The following is a 19,091-nucleotide window of genomic DNA, read 5'->3' as shown; positions in this document are numbered from 1 at the left end:
CAAAATGACTTCCCAAACTGGTATTGAGTATTGAAAGAAGTAGACACACACACACACACATCTTTTTTTTTTGATTTTTTAATAGTGCACATGCCAACTAGTACCTCTGTTTTAGATATTTTTTTGGTGTTTTTTTTTTTTTTTTTTTTTTTAATTGTTTTTTTTTTTGGGGGGGGAATTTTATTTTTTTTTTTTTTTTTTTGTAAACATAGAATATATATAGAAATATCTAAAAAACAATTATCACAAAAATAAAAAAATAAAATCAGATTTTTAACTATTTACATAAAACAAGGAGTAAAGCCAAATTTTGAAGATGCACACCAAAAAATGGTAATGTCAACATGTGCTATGTACCATCATGAGTGATCAATGGACGTGTTTGGTGTGTGCAATCCCTTCCTCTCACATACTAGAATGAGGAAGGGTTTGCAAACACCAAATGCGTCCATTGCGATCCTCTGATGGCACATAGCACATGTTGACACACCGTGTGCATCTTCAAAATTTGGCCTCTAAAAACTATGTTTTTAAAACATTAAAAACGTTGTTCCAAGGGAATGAAGAACATGATCGATTGGGTTTTAGGGAAAAGGGGCTTAGATTCTCCCTAAAACATCGATCATGTTCTTCATTCCCTGCCTCATAGTAATCAGTTCTCTTTGTATGTTGAGAATCTGGTTCTCCATACGGTCAATCTGCCCATTCCAGGCCATTATGTCACCAATCATCCTCTGGGCACTATCACTGGTAAATGGGTCCGCGACTTGTTCTACCACAACCAGATCACCTAAAAACATGTGTAGATAAAAAAAATTGGTTAAAATATACAGCCATTAATTGTTTACCTTAAGCTGGGTTGTCAGACACTCACTTTGTGGGGTGTGTAACTCCACCTGCTCTTCCTCCTCCACATCTAGCCCTGGGCTCGGCTCATCCAGTGGAGCTACGGAGCTTGGTCCAGCGGAGGATACCGAGCTTGGCTGCTCCCTCGCAGACACAGGACTGGGCAGCTCCAATACCGACGCAGGGCTGGGGTTGGGGCTGGGGCTGGGGCTAATTGCCCAATCAGGCTGGCGAGGTCGGGGGGTCATGGGCTGCTCCGCCTCTTGGCTGAGTCTTTGTTTCCCTATGAGAATGAAAAAAAAAAAAAATAAAAAATAAAAAAAATAAAAGATACTTTTAAGCATAGTGATATTTGAGTTCCGAAATGTGAATATGAAACATTGGTTTGAAGTGGTGTACAATTATTAGCTGGTTATTACAAGATCCTAGTTTAATACATCCTTAAAATGACTTTTTTTTTAGTTAGGCTGTGTTCAGACTGGTGCGATGTGCGAACGCAGCAAATCTACTGTGGTTTCACGCATCGCATGTGCAGTTCGACTGCCCTATGTGACCTGTTGGGAGTATCAGTGTAAAGTTTTATTGACACCTCCGAATTAGTTCTCATTTCACAGTGCAATCTTTAAACTCGGACAGGAATCGGACCACATGGTGTGAATACCCATGTGATCCGATTCAGCTGTGCACTAAAAAAAGGGCCATGTACAAGTTTGGGCCGGATGCGATGCAAATTCAGCCATACTATATGTATGGCTGAAATCGCATCACACAGAGATCACATGTGATTTGCACTGCAGTGCGGTGCAAATCACATTCGATCTCTTACATTGCAGCAATGTGAACCTAGCCTTTAACCAAACTGTGATACTTTATATCTTTTGTCCAAGTTTCACAGACGGACACACTCGAATCATCCCCTGGAGTACCTGTGTGTGATTATGTCAAAAAATGTTCTATGATGTCCCAAACTACACTTAAATGTTTCCCAGTCCAGATGTTGAACCAGCATTCTATCTATCTATCTATCTATCTATCTATCTATCTATCTATCTATCTATCTATCTATCTATCATCTATCTTTTTTTTTTTTTTTTTGATTGAGTCTACATTGCACTGAATAAATTTAGGAAACTTTAGCAAAAATTCATTTCCTATAAACTGAGCGTGACAATTCAGTTTATCATGAACAATACCAAAGAAATAATAACTAATTAAAATCTAATCCAACACCAGATAAATTTACACCATATACAAATTCATGCTATTTACGCCCACATATATGAACAACCATATGAGCTCATTACATGAACTATTAACTACACGAACGATCAAATCCGCCAGATTCACATACGGTATGTACACGAACGATTAGGATCAAATCCGCCAGTTTCACAAACGGTACCTACACGAACGATTGAGATCAAATCCGCCAGATTCACCTACGGTATGATCACGAACGATTAGGATAAAACCCGCCGGATTCACATAAGGTACCTACACGAATGATTAGGATCAAATCCGCCGGATTCAGATACGGTATGTACACGAACGATTATGTCCGACAGTCACGGAAAAAGCGCAGTTTACTCACTTTTTTTCAGGGCCTTCATGATCCGATGATATTGCTCCGGCTCCCTGGACTTGATGTCCGACCATCTTTTCCGCAGCTGGTCCTTTCCTCTCCGTACCCCGAATTTTGACTCCAAGGCTGTGACCACCTCGTCCAAGATGGCGCTTTTCCTTATATTTGGTTTTGGGTAAGGGCCATGTTCCCCATCATAATCCTCACTTTTAAGGATAGATACCATCTCCACCATCTCTTCGAACGCCATATTGGTGGCCTTATATCTCCTCCTTGCTTGGGGCCCATGGCTTTCCTCCGCGCTGCTCACGCTGCTAATTGAACTTGCATCCGCCATTTTCCACTCTCATACACCCACAGCGGAAGGAGGGTAAAAGGGGCGTGGAAACACGGTCGCAAGGAACGTCAGGGGCGGGCGACGCAGGCGGAGCCTGAGCGCATGCGCCGTATATAAAGCGGTACCACGAGGCCGTACGCTTGTCCGAACGGGAGCAGCGAGTGCTACACGCGACGGTAAGATAGTTATCATTTTATTTTCGGTTAATTTAAAGCCTGCGTTAGGGATATCCATATTGAATTTTATTCTTATTGATGTTTAATTGATTTCTATGTGGGTTGGTGGTTGAGTGGGCTTGGTGTGGTAGTGTGGGGGTGGGGCTAGTGTGTGTGTGTGTGTGTGTGTGTGTGTGTGTGTGTGTGTGTGTGTGTGTGTGTGTGTGTGTGTGTGTGTGTGTGTGGGGGGGGGGGCAGTAGTGTGTGTAGAGTGTGTGTGTGTGGGGGGGAGTGTTTGTGTGTGTGTGTGTGTGTGTGTGTGTGTGTGTGTGTGTGTGTGTGTGTGTGTGTGTGTGGGGGGGGGGGGGTAGCGTGTGTAGTAGTGTGTGTCTCGCCTACATTGTCACAATATAGTGTGCATTTGGTCTGACTTTTTTTTTTTTTTTTTTTTTTCAGAAAATGCTAAAGTATACTGCAGACCCCTTTAAAGAGGAGGCCTTCCTCTCCACCTTTATAGATCTAGTGGAGTCCCACAGCAATCTGTGGGATACAAAACACCCCCAATACCCAATCCGTGCTGCCCGGAAGAAGACACTGGAGACAGTTTTGGCGTTTGTGAAAACCCGAGTCCCCCAGGCAGACACTGCCTTTGTGAACGCCAAAATTCAGAACCTGCGTAGCGCGTATAGGCGGGAGCAAAGAAAGATCCTAGAGTCCCAAACATCAGGAGCAGCAGCAGGTCAGGTCTATGTACCTAGGCTGTGGTATTATGACAGGCTGCGTTTTCTGGATGACACGTCAGAAGCCAGGCCGTCACTTTCGACTCTTCCGTCTACCCGTCCCTCCACCGTTCCCTCCGCCTCAGGTGAGCCATCCCTGGAAGATCCAGACCCTTCCTTGCTGGACGAAGTTGATGCGCCCAGCTGGAGCCAGGTATATTTTAGTTTCTAACGTTTGGATTGCTCAAATATTAATGATGTCAAGTTCAATGTTTGAATTGCTTCCAAATCTAGGATTTCATCACAAATTAAATTAGATAGAAGGATACAGTAGTTTACACAAATGTGGCTCAAATCTTAATGAACTGATGGAAAAATGATGGTGTCAAAATGATAGCCTTTTGTATTTCAAGACAAATGTATTTGCAAGTGAGAACTGTAAAATTGTTAGTGATTGATGATTTCTAAATATAGACATATTTTAGTTATTGATTGCTTTGTTTTTTTACACAGGATGAGCTCACCCAGGAGGAGGCCGGGACCAGTGGTATGGAGGAGGAGGCCGGGACCAGCCACACGCAGGAGCTAGCTGGGCCCAGCAGGAGTAGGACTGAGAGCCAGGTCCCTCCCCTCGCGCCTAGCCAGCAAAAGGCCCAGGAGGATGGGCCGTACAGAGGAGGAGTCCTTGGTGCTGATACAGCGAGCCACCCAGATTTTGTCCAAACCCCCCAATCCGCAGGAGGCCTATGCCACTTATCTGGCTAGCAAGCTCCAAGAAATGGACAAACCCCAAAGAAACATGTGTGAGGCAATCTTCTTTGATGCCATACAACTGGGTCTGAAGGGTGAGCTCACACCCACCACGAAGCTCTACAAAACAGACCCTACTGCTGCTCCTCCTCCTCCTCCTCCTCCTCCTCCTCCTCCTCCTACCACAACTCCACCACCAGAGGCACAGCCTCCAGCGAAGCGTGGAGGGAAGGCTAGACGGAAGAGTCGCAAGTGACTGCCTGGCTTCAGTCTGCTCTGAAAGAAGACGCAGGCTGTTGTAGTACCACAGTCTGGGGACATAGATCTCATCTGCTGCTGTTCCTGGTCTTTGGGATTCTAGGACCTGGTTGTGCTCCCTATGTACATGCTACGCAGGTTCGGAATTTTCGTGTCCACTCACTTGATGTGTGCCTGGGGGACAAAAGGCTTCACAAACGTCAAAATTGTCTAAAGTGTTGCCTCCCTCTTGATTTATTTTGGTTCTGAGGAAAACTAAAAATTTTTGATTTCAAAAAAATCTTGTATGGTTTCTTTTTTTTTTTTTTTTATCAATATTTTTGTATAATTTTGGGTTAAAAAAAACAAAGTTTATTTGTGAGTAGGCAGATACATGTCAAAAGACTCTGGGGGTTATTAACAAAACACATGTTCATGTAAATATGCTAACTTCAAGTGCAATTTTTAAAGCACTGCAAGTGCACTTGGAAGTGCATTCGCTGTAAATTTGAGGCTTAACATTTGAAATGAGGGGAAGCTCTGCTGATTTTGAACATGCAATCATGTGTAGGCTAAAATGATGGTTTGGGTATCTATCTATCTATCTATCTATCTATCTATCTATCTATCTATCTATCTATCTATCTATCTCTACTTGCATAGTCCTGCTTGGCCCAAAAAAATGCAAGTCCATCTTGTTTCAAACCCCCCACCCCAAAAAAAAAAAAAAAAAAAAAAAAACAATAGTAGTTCCAAAAATATATAGTAATAGATTTTTTTTTTCCTGAAATAAAAAAATAAATAAATAAATATATAAATATAAATATATATATATATATATATATATAAATATATATATATATATATATATATATATATATATATATATATATATATATATATATATATATATATATAGAAAGGCCAGTATGGTGGCCTGAAATTATGGGAGGAGCCCGGTGGAGTATATAACCAGCTCGTTCGCCTGTCTTCCTCGTCGGTTCCGGTGCGCGATACCTGATACGTCAGGTATCAAGGGCCGACTATCCAGACCAGACGCAGTGAGCCTGTTCGTCAGTTCCCGCATTTTTCGTCCCCGTCTTGACAACTCGTCTTCTCGTTCATCACCGTCCGTCGGTTTCCGCCGTCGGAGTGTCGTCGTACCCATCGAATTTATCGTCACACGTCGGGCTGGCTGTCGCAGGTAGGGCTTCGGCACCCCCTTTTCAATTCATGTATTTCGATGTACCGTCAACATTCCCTGTGCTCACGAGCCGCTCGCTGCTTTCAAATCGAATGTTTTCTGTGGCCCTCGTACGCATGTCACTGTTTTCTACTTTCGATGTAGTCGTTATTACCTTTCGACACGTTCGATTACGCCACGTCAGGCGATTCATTCGCAGGTACGGCATTCGAAACCGTTCGACTGCCCGAGCATTTCTATTAGTATCGGTCGAATCGTTCGACTCACAGCCGTCTGCTTGTTACGACAAGGCAAGCAGTCCGCACGTTTCGCTTGGTCTGCTTCAATTCGAATATATCTCTTCATTCATGCAGTTATGTTATGTATTTTATTTCATCTCATTCCAAGTCATTTCAGTCCCAGTCATTTCTTCCGTTTCGAATCATTTCTGTCACTAGTCGCGCTCCGGCGTGAATCCTGTCGCACCTCTGGTGCACCGATTCGCTTTGAAGTGCCCCAGGGTTTGGCCTCATTTCTGTACATGCTCCAGAGACTGAATCACTCGCAGGTTCACGCACGATCCCTGATTCTTGTCTTTGTCATGGCATATCATTTCTGTCACTTATTACGCTCCAATTCGAATCCTGTCGCATTCTTCTATGCACCGATTCGTCTTGGTGTGCCCAGCTGCTACGCCTCATTTCGGTACATGCTCCAGAGACGGATTCTTTGTAACCTACAGTCCAGTCGTTGAATCCTGTCTCTGTCATGGGATATCATTTCTGTCACTTATTACACTCCAATTCGAATCCTGTCGCATTCTTTTATGCACCGATTCGTTCTGGTGTGCCCAGCTGCTATGCCTCATTTCAGTACATGCTCCAGAGACGGATTCTTTATTGTTACCATCAGTCCAGTCGTTGAATCTTGTCTCTGTCATGGGATATCATTTCTGTCACTTATTACGCTCCAATTCGAATCCTGTCGCATTCTTTTTTGCACCGATTTGTTCTGGTGTGCCCAGCTGCTACGCCTCATTTCAGTACATGCTCCAGAGTCGGATTCTTTGTTGTAACCATCAGTCCAGTCGTTGAATCTTATCTCTGTCATGGCATATCATTTCGGTCACTTATTACGCTCCGATTCGAATCCTGTTGCATTTATTTATGCACCGATTCGTTCCGGCGCGCCCAGCTGTTACGCCTCATTTCAGTACATGCTCCAAGGACAGGATTCATCTGTTTGGTTCAAGGGCTCGTCCTCTGATTCTTGTCTTTGTCATGGGTTTTCATTTCATTTCACCTATCACGTTCCGGTACGAATAGTCACATCGGTGTACCAAATTCGTCTCGGCGTGCCCCAGGAATGGCCTCATTTCAGTACATGCTCCAGGATCCGTTTCGTGCTCAGTCGCAAGTTGTGGCATGGCGATCCGGATCTCTGTCATGGCAGGTTCTCTCATCTCACTGTCACATGCCGCTCCCCGGTTTGGGTCCAGTTGATTTTTCAAGGTTTGAATGCCTACCAGGGGGGCCTTGCTCCTCGGCCTCATTTCATTATAAAGTTGCCTCAAAAGGGAAGAACACAGCTTCGTTTAGGCGTGTTTCGTTGTGTTTCTCCACATACAAGCGTAGACTTCGTGCAATCATCGTAGATACACATCCAAGCGTAGACTTCTTGCAATCGTTGCAAGCACGCATCCAGAGATAGACTAATCGCAATCATTGTAGACCTCTCGCACTCATTGCAAGCACGCATTCGAGCGTAGTCCTCTTGCAGTCGTTGCAAGCACGCATTCGAGCCTAGACCTCTTGCACTCGTTACAAGCACGCATTCGAGCATAGACCTCTTGCACTCATTACAAGCACGCGTTCGAGCATAGACCTCTTGCAGTCGTTGCAAGCACGCATTCGAGCATAAACCTCTTGCAATCATTGCAAGCACGCATTCGAGCATAGACCTCTTTCAATCGTTGCAAGCACGCATTCGAGCCTAGACCTCTAGCGATCATTGCAAGCACGCATTCGAGCGTAGACCTCTTGCAATCATGGCAAGCACGCATTCAAGCATAGGCCTCTTGCAATCATTGCAAGCTGATGTCCAGGCACAACTTATGGCAATCATTGCTGGCAGGCACTTCTGGCTGCTCAATAGGTTGCTTTGGGGAAAGCCTGGATACCTTCCTAAATGTTCGTTGTATTACAGGGTACTTATACTTATAGGCATAGTTGATCCAGGGAAAATCCGATTGCCTCTCGAGGGGTCAGGAAGGAATTTTTTCCCCTACTGTAGCAAATTGGGCTATGCTCTGTTGGGGTTTTTTGCCTTCCTCTGGATCAGCTGCGGGCGTAGAATTGGGGTGTCGGGTGGTGTGATACCTTATTATTTTGATTTGTGGTTGGACCAGGATGGACTTCTGTCTTTTCCGGCCTGGCTACCCATGAAGCCTACTGTAAATCCTTGCAATCGTTGCAGGCACGCGTCCTAGCATAACATCTTGTAATCATGGCAAGCACGCATCCTGGGTAACATCTTGCAACCATCGCAAGCACGCATCCAAACATACATGCAAGCACAACTCCCGCAGTCTTCGCAGTGCACATGCGGTAACACGAATTGCTCACAGTCACCACGTACACGTCTCCTGTGACAAACTCCCGGGCAATTGTCGCAAGCACACGTTCAAACACAACCTTTAGTCATGCCAAGGCTCGCGACTTAGCATAACTTCTTGCAATCATTTGTTGCAAGCACGTTCTCAGTGACACGCTAACTGGCTACACGTCATTCTCAGCAGCTCTTAATTGGCCACTCGTCTCCTGTGGCTTTTCTTACAAGCCACTCACTGTTGCCTGTCTGTCCTTCTCTTCCTTGGGACAGTTGAGTTCAACTTCCGTCCGCACCAGGATCATGTTGACACACGCGACTGGCTTCTTCCTGTAGCACGCCCAGGCTATTTCTAGCCAGCGTTCAACATTTCTTATCCTTACAATGCTCGGAGAGCCATCTGTTGTTACGGCCCATACAGCAAGATCCCCACTACGAGGCGTCCAGAGGCATCAGCCCATAGCCATCGGCCAATGCTCGCCCATTACAACTGCCATCTTTACGGACATATAATATCCTCGCATATTTCCCAGTTTAGTCATCCAAAAGACACCTACAGTCCCTTCACGGCATGTCGAGCGTCGCTATGCACATCATCCCTCAGGGGTCGCGCCTTTGTGTCACGCCTATTGGTCTTACTGTCCCTCTCACAGGATCCGGAGCAAGTCCTCAGCCGGGTTCCCGCGGCAATAGCAGTCCTTGCTATGCGGGAGGAATTCCTATCGTCTGGGAATGACGTCTCCCTGTTCATTCCCTCCGTGTCTTCCCTTTCTCCCCAGGTGATGACCGACGCAGCGGCCTCCACGGGCTTGCGGCTGTTTTTTTGGCCACCTCTGGCTCGCAGCTCCCTGGCCTCCCCAGTTACTGGCAATTCCTGGCTGCGCCAAGGCGCCCTCTCTGTTGGTTATGTCCTTCCTACGTCGACTGGTCCAGCTCTTGTTGTTGTTTCAGTTCAACATCCATTCTTCCTTTATCCCCGGTAAAGTCAATCAGGCAGCGGACGCCCTCTCCCGCTTTTAACCTTGTCTCGTTTTCGTTCAGGTACCCGGAGCCGGACTAACATCAGCAGCTATCCCGGACTGGTCTCAACTGACCCTGGATTAGCCCCTCACCTCCTAGCGGCTACCCAACTCATTTGATCACTCCCTTTCCCGCAATACCCTCAAAGCCTATCAATCAGCCTGGAGGGCCTTTAACCAACTTCATCACGTATCACAGTACAGAGACGTCCCGTGTCAAGCAAGTCATAGCCTTCATTGCCTACTGCCACTCGCAGTTGGCGTTATCCTTTAATACGATCCGGCTATACCTGACCGGTGTACAACATTTCACGTCCCTCCAGGACCCTACCGTACCCTTCCTATTTTACCACGCCGTTCGGGCTGTTATACGCGGTATCCAGAAAGCGCCAGCCGATGGCCGGCACCAAAACGACTGCCTGTCACAGGAGACGTTTAGAAATATGTCAGATTTCCTGGCCACTTCACCTTTTCGGTCTCCACATTAGTGTCATTTACAAGCAGCCATACACCTGGCCTTCTACGGCTTCTTACGGCCAAGCGAGTTACTTGTTGTAGCCTCACAGCACGCATGCTGTGCGAGCACCACCTGGTCCGATACGAAGACCATTTCGTCTTACACTTAGCAGTCTCCAAGACGCAGCAGCTTGGCTCGGGTTCGGACATACACCTCTATAAGTCCAACAACCGCTGGTACCCGGTCGCCATTCTCACGCGCCTGTCGGCCCTTTTTGGCTGATCAACCAGGAGTTAGTCCCCTTCTGCCATTTCTCACTAAACCTCTGAACGCTGCCCGGTGGAACGTCTCAGGATACTCCCGGGTATCCTTCACCTCTGTCCTACTCACATTATCAAGAAGTTGGGCAGATGGAGGTCCACCTGTTTCGCCCGCTACATACCCAATCCGCAAGCGGAGATGACCCAGGCCTTTGTCGAGCTCACCCAGTAACAAACTTGGATCAATAAAATGCAACCCCTACCTGAATGTTTTTGCCCCCTTATTTTGGTATACCGTACGTCAGACCAAGGGCACACTTTCAGGTCCATTTCAAGTAAGCGAGTTTATGTTAACCTTGTTTGTCATCCTTAACCGTATCGGTCAGAGGGCTCCACACCATAAATAGAAAGGCCAGTATGGTGGCCTGAAATTATGGGAGGAGCCCGGTGGAGTATATAACCAGCTCGTTCGCCTGTCTTCCTCGTCGGTTCCGGTGCGTGATACCCACCCACCCATCCCCTTTTTCAGGGCATTTCTCAAGCATCATACTCCTCATGAGAGTACTCATTTCACTCCATTCATATTCATTTCATTTATCACCCACTTTCTATCTAAGGTATGCCCCCTTATTTTGGTATACCGTACGTCAGACCAAGGGCACACTTTCAGGTCCATTTCAAGTAAGCGAGTTTATGTTAACCTTGTTTGTCATCCTTAACCGTATCAGTCAGAGGGCTCCACACCATAAATATATATATATATATATATATATATATATATATATATTTTTTTTTTGGGTTGGTTTGTTTTTTTGTTTTTTTTTTATATAAATTGGGAATATATTTTTGCTATAATTGGAAGATTAATCATAGGATGAGGATGAATAAAAACTTGTAGTATAACTCTGTGTGAATATAAGCAGCAAAGCTACTTCACTTTTCTTGCATTACGAAGAAGAAAAGAACGGGCTATATTAAAAAAAAACCACAAAATTAGCAGCATGACGAATATGCTAGCTTCAATACGAACACTAGTTTTACAAGACCGAGCGCTTCCGCCCTGTAAATTCTTTCTGAGTATGCGCGGAACTTAGTTTGACGAACAAGCCTACACACGAGCGGACTGTCCGCTCAAACCAAGTTTCAGCGGACAGTTTTACGGAAATTCCGAAAAACTTTGTTCGTCAAACTGTCCGCTGAAACTGTCCGCTGAACGCCCACACACGAGCGGACTGTCCGCTGAAACACTGTTCAGCGGACAAAGTTGGGCGAACAGTCCGCCCGTGTGTACGCGGCCTTAGGCCTCAAAACGTCATATCACTGGTGCTGCTCCTGGATAATGCTAATGCACCTGGGGTGATAATCACCCCAGGTGCATTCATTATTGGTTTACAGAGGTGAAGGGTCCATGTGGTCAAGCATTATTATTGTTGTTTTGAACATACAAGATCAATCATCATTTTTTATCTTATATTTCACATGGGACTTTATATTGTGTCACATTATTTTTTATGATTATTTAGTTTTTCACTTTAATGGACATTTGAGTTACAGATTCATTTCTTTTGACTTCATTGGACATTTGGGTTTTCAAAGTATTTTTCACTAATGATTTTTCACATTATTTAGGTTTTTCACATTTTCCATACACACACATTTTTCCTATTAAGTCACATTAATACACATTTATATTTAAGAGGCCAAGCACTGCACTTTTATTTTTTTTAGGTTCACCGCCAGGTTTTTATAGCGCTAGGTACCCCGATATACTGCCCAATAATGGTTTACGCTGCACTTAGGTCTAGGGACATTCAGGGTGACATGGTTAGCACCTGGATGGGAAACCGCCAGGGAATACCAGGTGCCGTATTCTTTTTTTTAATATGTTGTTGGCGTCGATGACCTGTTTTATTTTTCTGCTTGTTTGCCGAGGTGACCATCTTGGCATTTGTCAAGAGGGTTGAGAGTGGCCAGAAAGATCGCCTACGACCAAATCAGCCTGAATTTGCCCGATCTCATTTGATTTTGGATGCTAAGCAGGGTCGGGCCTGTTTAGTACCTGGGTGGGATTCCGCCTGGGAATTCCAGGTGCCGTAGACTTTTTCTTAATATGTTGTTGGCGTCGACGACCTGTTTTATTTTGCTGGTTGTTTGCCAAGGTGAATATGTTGGCGTTTGTCAAGAGTGTTGAGAGTGGCCAGAAAGATCGCTTACTGTACATCCCCCTGAATGCGCCCGATCTCATCTGATCTCGGATGCTAAGCAGGGTCGAACCTGGTTAGTACCTGGATAGTACACCGCATGGGAATACCAGGAGCTGTAGGCTTTTTTTTAATATGTTGTTGATGTCGACAACCTCTTATTTTTCTGCTTTTTTGCCGAGGTGACCATCTTGGTGTTTTTCAAGAGGGTTGAGAGTGGCCAAAAAGATCGCCTACGGCCACATCACCCTGAATGCGCCTGATCTCGGATACTAACCAGGGTCGGGCCTGGTTAGAGCCTGGATGGAAGACCCCCTGGGAATACATTCTGAAATGGTACATTTAGAAAATTTATTTTATCATCATCCATGATTTTTATGTAGGTACCCACCATCTGCTAATGCTGCAGAAGCAGAAAAGGGATTCCGTCTTGCTTGGAGTGTGCCTGGCTTCCCATCTTGCTTTGAGAGATCATAGCTTCCCATCTTGCTTGAAGATTTCATGAAGATACCCCTTTATCTCTGGTGTTCTATAATAAAGGCATCTGCAGGAGTTAGTGGGTGTTCTGTGTACCTTCAACACAGTACACACCGATCATTTTTGGCCGATTTTCGATCTTGCTGTTGTGTAGTGGTTGTTGTCTGCGTGCCCTGACCGCAGTATACACCGCTATATTCACCTCACCTATATAGCTATTGATCTATCTTTTATAATAGTCAGTAGTGTTAGGAGCTAGTGCATGCTGTCTGCGTGCTCTGTACCCAGTACATACCGCTATATCCACCTACATATCTCTTCTCTATTTGAGCCCACTTGCCATCTGCAGGAGTTATTGGAAGTTGTGTGTGCCTCCAGCACAGCACAGTATACATCTGTATATACCCCTTTATCTCTGGTGTTCTATAATAAAGGCATCTGCAGGAGTTAGTGGGTGTTGTGTGCCTCTAGCACAATATACACTACCCAACTGCTTTTTTACCCAACTCCCTTCAGGCCATTACCATGTCTGGAAGGCCAGCAAGGAGAGGCAGACAGGTGCGAGCCGATAAAAGAGGGCAAGCAGGCTCTGTGTCTAGAGACAACAGTGCTGGTCGTGGACGCGGTGCATTGTCATCAGCACGTGGCCATGGGACACGCTTGTCCTTCTTTTCGGCAGCTGGACATGTTGAGCCGCAACATGCCAACGACTTGGTAGAGTGGATGTCCAAGCCCTCTTCATCCTCCTCATCCTCTCTCACCCAGTCTCAGGGTACTAGCAAAGCAGCTGCCAACGCATCGTCTTCCCTCCTCTCAATGTCATCATCAGTGACTCCTTCCCTAGACCCACCACGTCCTCCTGAGGAGTCTCCTGAACTCTTTGAGCACAGTGTTGGGTACATGACACCAAAGAACAAAGCGGACCTCTCCTTGCTCCTCATCAGCTGGCATCTCCAACCCCACTAGACCTTCAGTCCTCTCTGAAACCTGCTCTGAGAGGAATGAAGGTGTAGAATTAGGTGTGTCACAGCCAAGTGCTTCCGGGAACTCTGCTAGCGGTACACCCACGTCCGATTATAGCAGGCAAATGTCCCTGCCCCAGCTGCTGGACCGGCAAAAGAAGTTCACTCCCAGCCATCCACATGCCCAGCGGTTGAATGCTAGCTTGGCTAAATTGCTAGCACATCAACTGCTGCCTTTTCAGTTGGTAGACTCGGCCCCCTTCCGTGAGTTTGTACAATGAGCGGTTCCTCAGTGGCAGGTCCCCAAACGCCACTTTTTCTCATGGAAGGCGATTCCGGCTCTCTACCAGCATGTGGAAGGCAATGTCCTTGCCTCGCTGGACAGGGCGGTCAGCGGTAAGGTGCATATTACCGCTGACTCATGGTCCAGCAGGCATGGACAGGGACGTTACCTGTCTTTCACGGCCCATTGGGTCACTCTTCTGGCAGCTGGGAAGGATGCAGGACAAGGTGCATAGTGTTGGAGGTTGTTCCGCCACCACGCCTCCAAAATGCTACTATTGGTTGTGACACACCTCTCTCCTCCACCCCCTCCTCTTCTTCTTCCTCCATGGCCTCTTCCAGTGCTCTGTCCTCAGAACCAGCGGTGCTTCGTAGGCGTTCCAGGGGCTACGCAAGTACGCAGGCAAAACGATGCCATGCCGTGCTTGCGCTGGTTTGTTTGGGGGACAGGAGCCACACTGGGGCGGATGTTTTGTCAGCTCTGCAGGGGCAGGCCGAGAGGTGGTTGACGCCACGCCAGCTTAAGCCAGGAATGGTGGTTTGTGACAATGGCACCAACCTCCTCTCCGCCCTCCGACAGGGACAACTGACCCATGTGCCCTGTGTAGCTAACCTGCAAATCGCACATATCTACAACCTGGAAATCACACATATCTACAACCTGGAAATCGCACATATCTACAACATGCAAATCGCACATATCTACAACCTGTAAATCTTGTTTGGGGGGGCAGGTATGTGGGTTAATGCTGCCGACCACCGATAATAACCCTTTTTTTTAAATCTTGTTTTGGGGGTATGCTGCGGTGGTCGGCAGCATACCCCCCAAACAAGATTTTTAAAAAAAAGGGTTATTATCGGTGGTCGGCAGCATTAACCCACATCCCTGCCCCCCCTAAACAAGATTTTAAAAAGGGTTATTATCAGTGGTCGGCAGCATATACCCCCCTTATTATTAATAACCTTTTTGTTTTAAAGCTTCCTTGGGGGGGTGTATGCTGCCGGTCACTGATAACACTATTTCTTTAAATCTTGTTTAGCAGGGGGTGGGGGGTTGGGGTATGCTGCCGAGTGCGACCACCATAAGATAGATCGATGTGGAGGGGGTACCGGCGGCTGGATGGAATAAACGATCAAGATTGTTTAAGCTGCCATGCGGCAGCCCCTTACCTGATCCTCTCAGGCAGGCAGAATAGAGAAGTGCCGTGCCAACGTCACTTCCTTGAGTGACGTTGGAAGCACCGCCCATCGCTCACTCAAGTGCAAGTCTATGCACTTGCTCGGCCAGTCGATCACGCCGGAAGCTGTGGCACGATCGGCTGCGCCACAGAGCGCTTTTTTTGGGCAAATGAAGCGCCTTGTCTGCAATCTTGTGATTGCATAGACGTGGTGCTTCTTATATTGCACTGCGCCCGGCGCCAGTGCACATAGGGGGGGGAATTTGAAAAAAAATAATTTTTTTTCTTAAAGGGACATGTTTAAAAAAATATATATATATATATATATTTTTTTTTTTACTACATGGGAGGGGGGGCGGCGCCCCCTATGGACGGGCCTCCACTGTATGTTTGTGTCGGGAGGATTGGTCGGTTGGGGGAGGGGAGTGGGTTCATAATTTCAGGGTATCAGCACTCACTCTAGTCTCGGGTTAGGTTTGTCAGGTAGGTTTTCCTAACTCACTGTCGCTTATGTCAAATTAGATCATGTCTCAGGCGGCAGATATCGATGTAAAATATTGCAACAATCGCCGTTTTATTCTCTAGAGTCTCTGTTAACCACTTCAGATCCGCGCTATTGCCAAATGACGGCATTAGCGCGGACCTACATTTCCAGGACTACGTCTATTGACGTCGTCCTGGTTACGAGCGGCCTGCGCGCCCCCTGAGGGGCGCGCGCGGCGCGCTCTGTGATCGGCGAGTCCGTGAGACTCGCCTGATCACCGATCCGTGTAAGGGGTCGATCCCGACCCCTTATCACGTGATCAGCTGTCAGCCAATGACAGCTGATCATGTGATAGAACGGAGCCGGTAATCGGCTATTATTCCTCCTCGCGCTGACAGCGCGAGGAGAGAAAAAAAAAGCCGATCACCGGCGGCCGTGATCGGGACATCAGTCCCGATCACGGCCATCAATACAAGGGACCACCTGCCACCTGCCTGTGCCCACCTGCCTCCCGCAGTGCCATCCTGAAGTAAAATAAAAGAAAAAGTAAGTGCCCCCCGTCAGTGCCCCCTGTCAGTGCCCATAGTGCCCACAGTGCCACCCACAGTGCCACCCACAGTGCCACCCACAGTGCCACCCACAGTGCCACCCCACAGTGCCACCCACAGTGCCACCCAATCTGCCTCAAAGGTGCTGCACCCCAGTGCCGCCCATCAGTGCCCAGCAGTGCCGCCCAGCAGTGCCGCCCATCAGTGCCCAGCAGTGCCACCTATCAGAGCCACCTATCAGTGCCACCTATCAGTGCCCATCAGTCCCATCTATCTGTGGTACCTATCAGTGCCCATCCGTGCCACCCATCCGTGCCACTTATCCGTGCCATCTTATCTGTGCCCATCTTTGCCCATCAGTGCCGCCTTATCTGTGCCCATCGGTGCCGCCTTATCTGTGCCTATTAGTGCCGCCTTAACTATGCCTATCAGTGCCCACCAGTGCAGCCCATCAGTGCCCACCAATGCAGCCCATCAGTGCCCACCAATGCAGCCCATCAGTGCCCACCAATGCAGCCTATCAGTGCCGCCTAATCAGCGCACTTCAATGAAGGAGAAAAATGACCCGTTTGCAAAATTTTATAACAAACTATTAAAACATGATTTTTTTTTTTTGCATCTTTTTTTGTTTGTTTAGCAAAAAATAAAACTCCGAGCTGTAACTAAATACCACCAAAAGAAAGCTCTATTTGTGGGAAAAAAATGATAAGAATTTCATTTGGGTACAGTGTTGTATGCCCGCGCAATTGTCACTCAAAGTGCATCAGCGCTGAAAGCTGAAAATTGGTCTGGGACTGAGGGGGGTTTAAGTGCCCAGTAAGCAAGTGGTTAAAAAAAAAATATATATATATATATATATAATGTTTGGGGGTTCCAAGTAATTTTCTAGCAAAAAATATGGATTTTAACTTGTAAACACCAAATGCCAAAAATAGGCTTAGTCATGAATGGGTTAAGCCAGGTTTAACCATGAAGTAAGCATTTTAGGTTAACAGTAAAAAAAATGTATATCGTGCCATGGTTTCGATTTTGTATTTTTAACCCAAACCTCAGATTTCATTATCTCTGGATAAGTAAGCATAATTCCATTGTAAATTTTCTCTTTTTCATGACTGTTTGATAAGCCATGAAATCTTCAAGCAAGATGGGAAGCTATGATCTCTCAAAGCAAGATGGGAAGCCAGGCACACTCCAAGCAAGACGGAATCCCTTTTCTGCTTCTGCAGCATTAGCAGATGGTGGGTACCTACATAAAAATCATGGATGATGATAAAATAAATTTTCTAAATGTACCATTTCAGAATGTATTCCCAGGGGGTCTTCCATCCAGGCTCTAACCAGGCCTGACCCTGGTTAGTATCCGAGATCAGACGAGATCAGGCGCATTCAGGGTGATGTGGCCGTAGGCGATCTTTTTGGCCACTCTCAACCCTCTTGAAAAACACCAAGATGGTCACCTTGGCAAAAAAGCAGAAAAATAAAAGAGGTTGTCGACATCAACAACATATTTAAAAAAAGCCTACAGCTCCTGGTATTCCCATGCGGTGTACTATCCAGGTACTAACCAGGTTCGACCCTGCTTAGCATCCGAGATCAGATGAGATCGGGCGCATTCAGGGTGATGTACAGTAAGCGATCTTTCTGGCCACTCTCAACCCTCTTGACAAACGCCAACATATTCACCTTGGCAAACAACCAGCAAAATAAAACAGGTCGTCGACGCCAACAACATATTAAGAAAAAGTCTACGGCACCTGGAATTCCCAGGCGGAATCCCACCCAGGTACTAAACAGGCCCGACCCTGCTTAGCATCCAAAATCAAATGAGATCGGGCAAATTCAGGCTGATTTGGTTGTAGGCGATCTTTCTGGCCACTCTCAACCCTCTTGACAAATGCCAAGATGGTCACCTCGGCAAACAAGCAGAAAAATAAAACAGGTCATAGACGCCAACAACATATTAAAAAAAAGAATACGGCACCTGGTATTCCCTGGCGGTTTCCCATCCAGGTGCTAACCATGTCACCCTGAATGTCCCTAGACCTAAGTGCAGCGTAAACCATTATTGGGCAGTATATCGGGGTACCTAGCGCTATAAAAACCTGGCGGTGAACCTAAAAAAAATAAAAGTGCAGTGCTTGGCCTCTTAAATATAAATGTGTATTAATGTGACTTAATAGGAAAAATGTGTGTGTATGGAAAATGTGAAAAACCTAAATAATGTGAAAAATCATTAGTGAAAAATACTTTGAAAACCCAAATGTCCAATGAAGTCAAAAGAAATGAATCTGTAACTCAAATGTCCATTAAAGTGAAAAACCAAATAATCATAAAAAATAATGTGACACAATATAAAGTCCCATGTGAAATATAAGACAAAAAATGATGATTGATCTTGTATGTTCAAAACAACTTATGCTTGACCACGTGGACCCTTCACCTCTGTAAACCAATAATGAATGCACCTGGGGTGATTAGGGTGTGCCCAGGCACGCAGCGTGCACCCCAGGTGCATTAGCATTATCCAGGAGCAGCACCAGTGATATGACGTTTTGAGGCCTAAGAGAGGATCCGAGCGTATTTGGAGACTACGTGATATCCGAAGGATTGGGTCGTTTCCCGGCTTCTTGCACCGAACGATTGGGTCGGCTTTCGGCTTCCTTATCGAAACGTCTATGTGATCGTATCTGCGCAGACTGACCTCCCTTAACAGGGGGTCACTGGAGATCTGGTAAGCCTCCATTCATTATTGGTTTACAGAGGTGAAGGGTCCACGTGGTCAAGCATTATTATTGTTGTTTTGAACA

General features: G+C 46.2%; 3 pseudogenes; 2 read left to right on the top strand and 1 right to left on the bottom strand.

Moving 5' to 3' along the window:
- Positions 1-12,133: 12,133 nt before the first annotated feature.
- LOC143959180 (5S ribosomal RNA) lies at positions 12,134-12,252 on the top strand (annotated as a pseudogene).
- Positions 12,253-12,360: 108 nt separating this feature from the next.
- Positions 12,361-12,478, top strand: LOC143959155 (5S ribosomal RNA; annotated as a pseudogene).
- Positions 12,479-17,800: 5,322 nt separating this feature from the next.
- On the bottom strand, positions 17,801-17,918 carry LOC143959144 (5S ribosomal RNA; annotated as a pseudogene).
- Between the last annotated feature and the right edge of the window lie 1,173 nt (positions 17,919-19,091).

The sequence above is a fragment of the Lithobates pipiens genome, unplaced genomic scaffold (assembly GCF_037356315.1).
Source record: "Lithobates pipiens isolate NorthernLeopardFrog02 unplaced genomic scaffold, aLitPip1_a1.2 Scaffold_67, whole genome shotgun sequence".
In the NCBI taxonomy this organism is placed as follows: Eukaryota; Metazoa; Chordata; class Amphibia; order Anura; family Ranidae; genus Lithobates; species Lithobates pipiens.
Note: the sequence above shows the minus strand (reverse complement) of the source record. Positions and strands in the feature narration are given on the sequence as shown.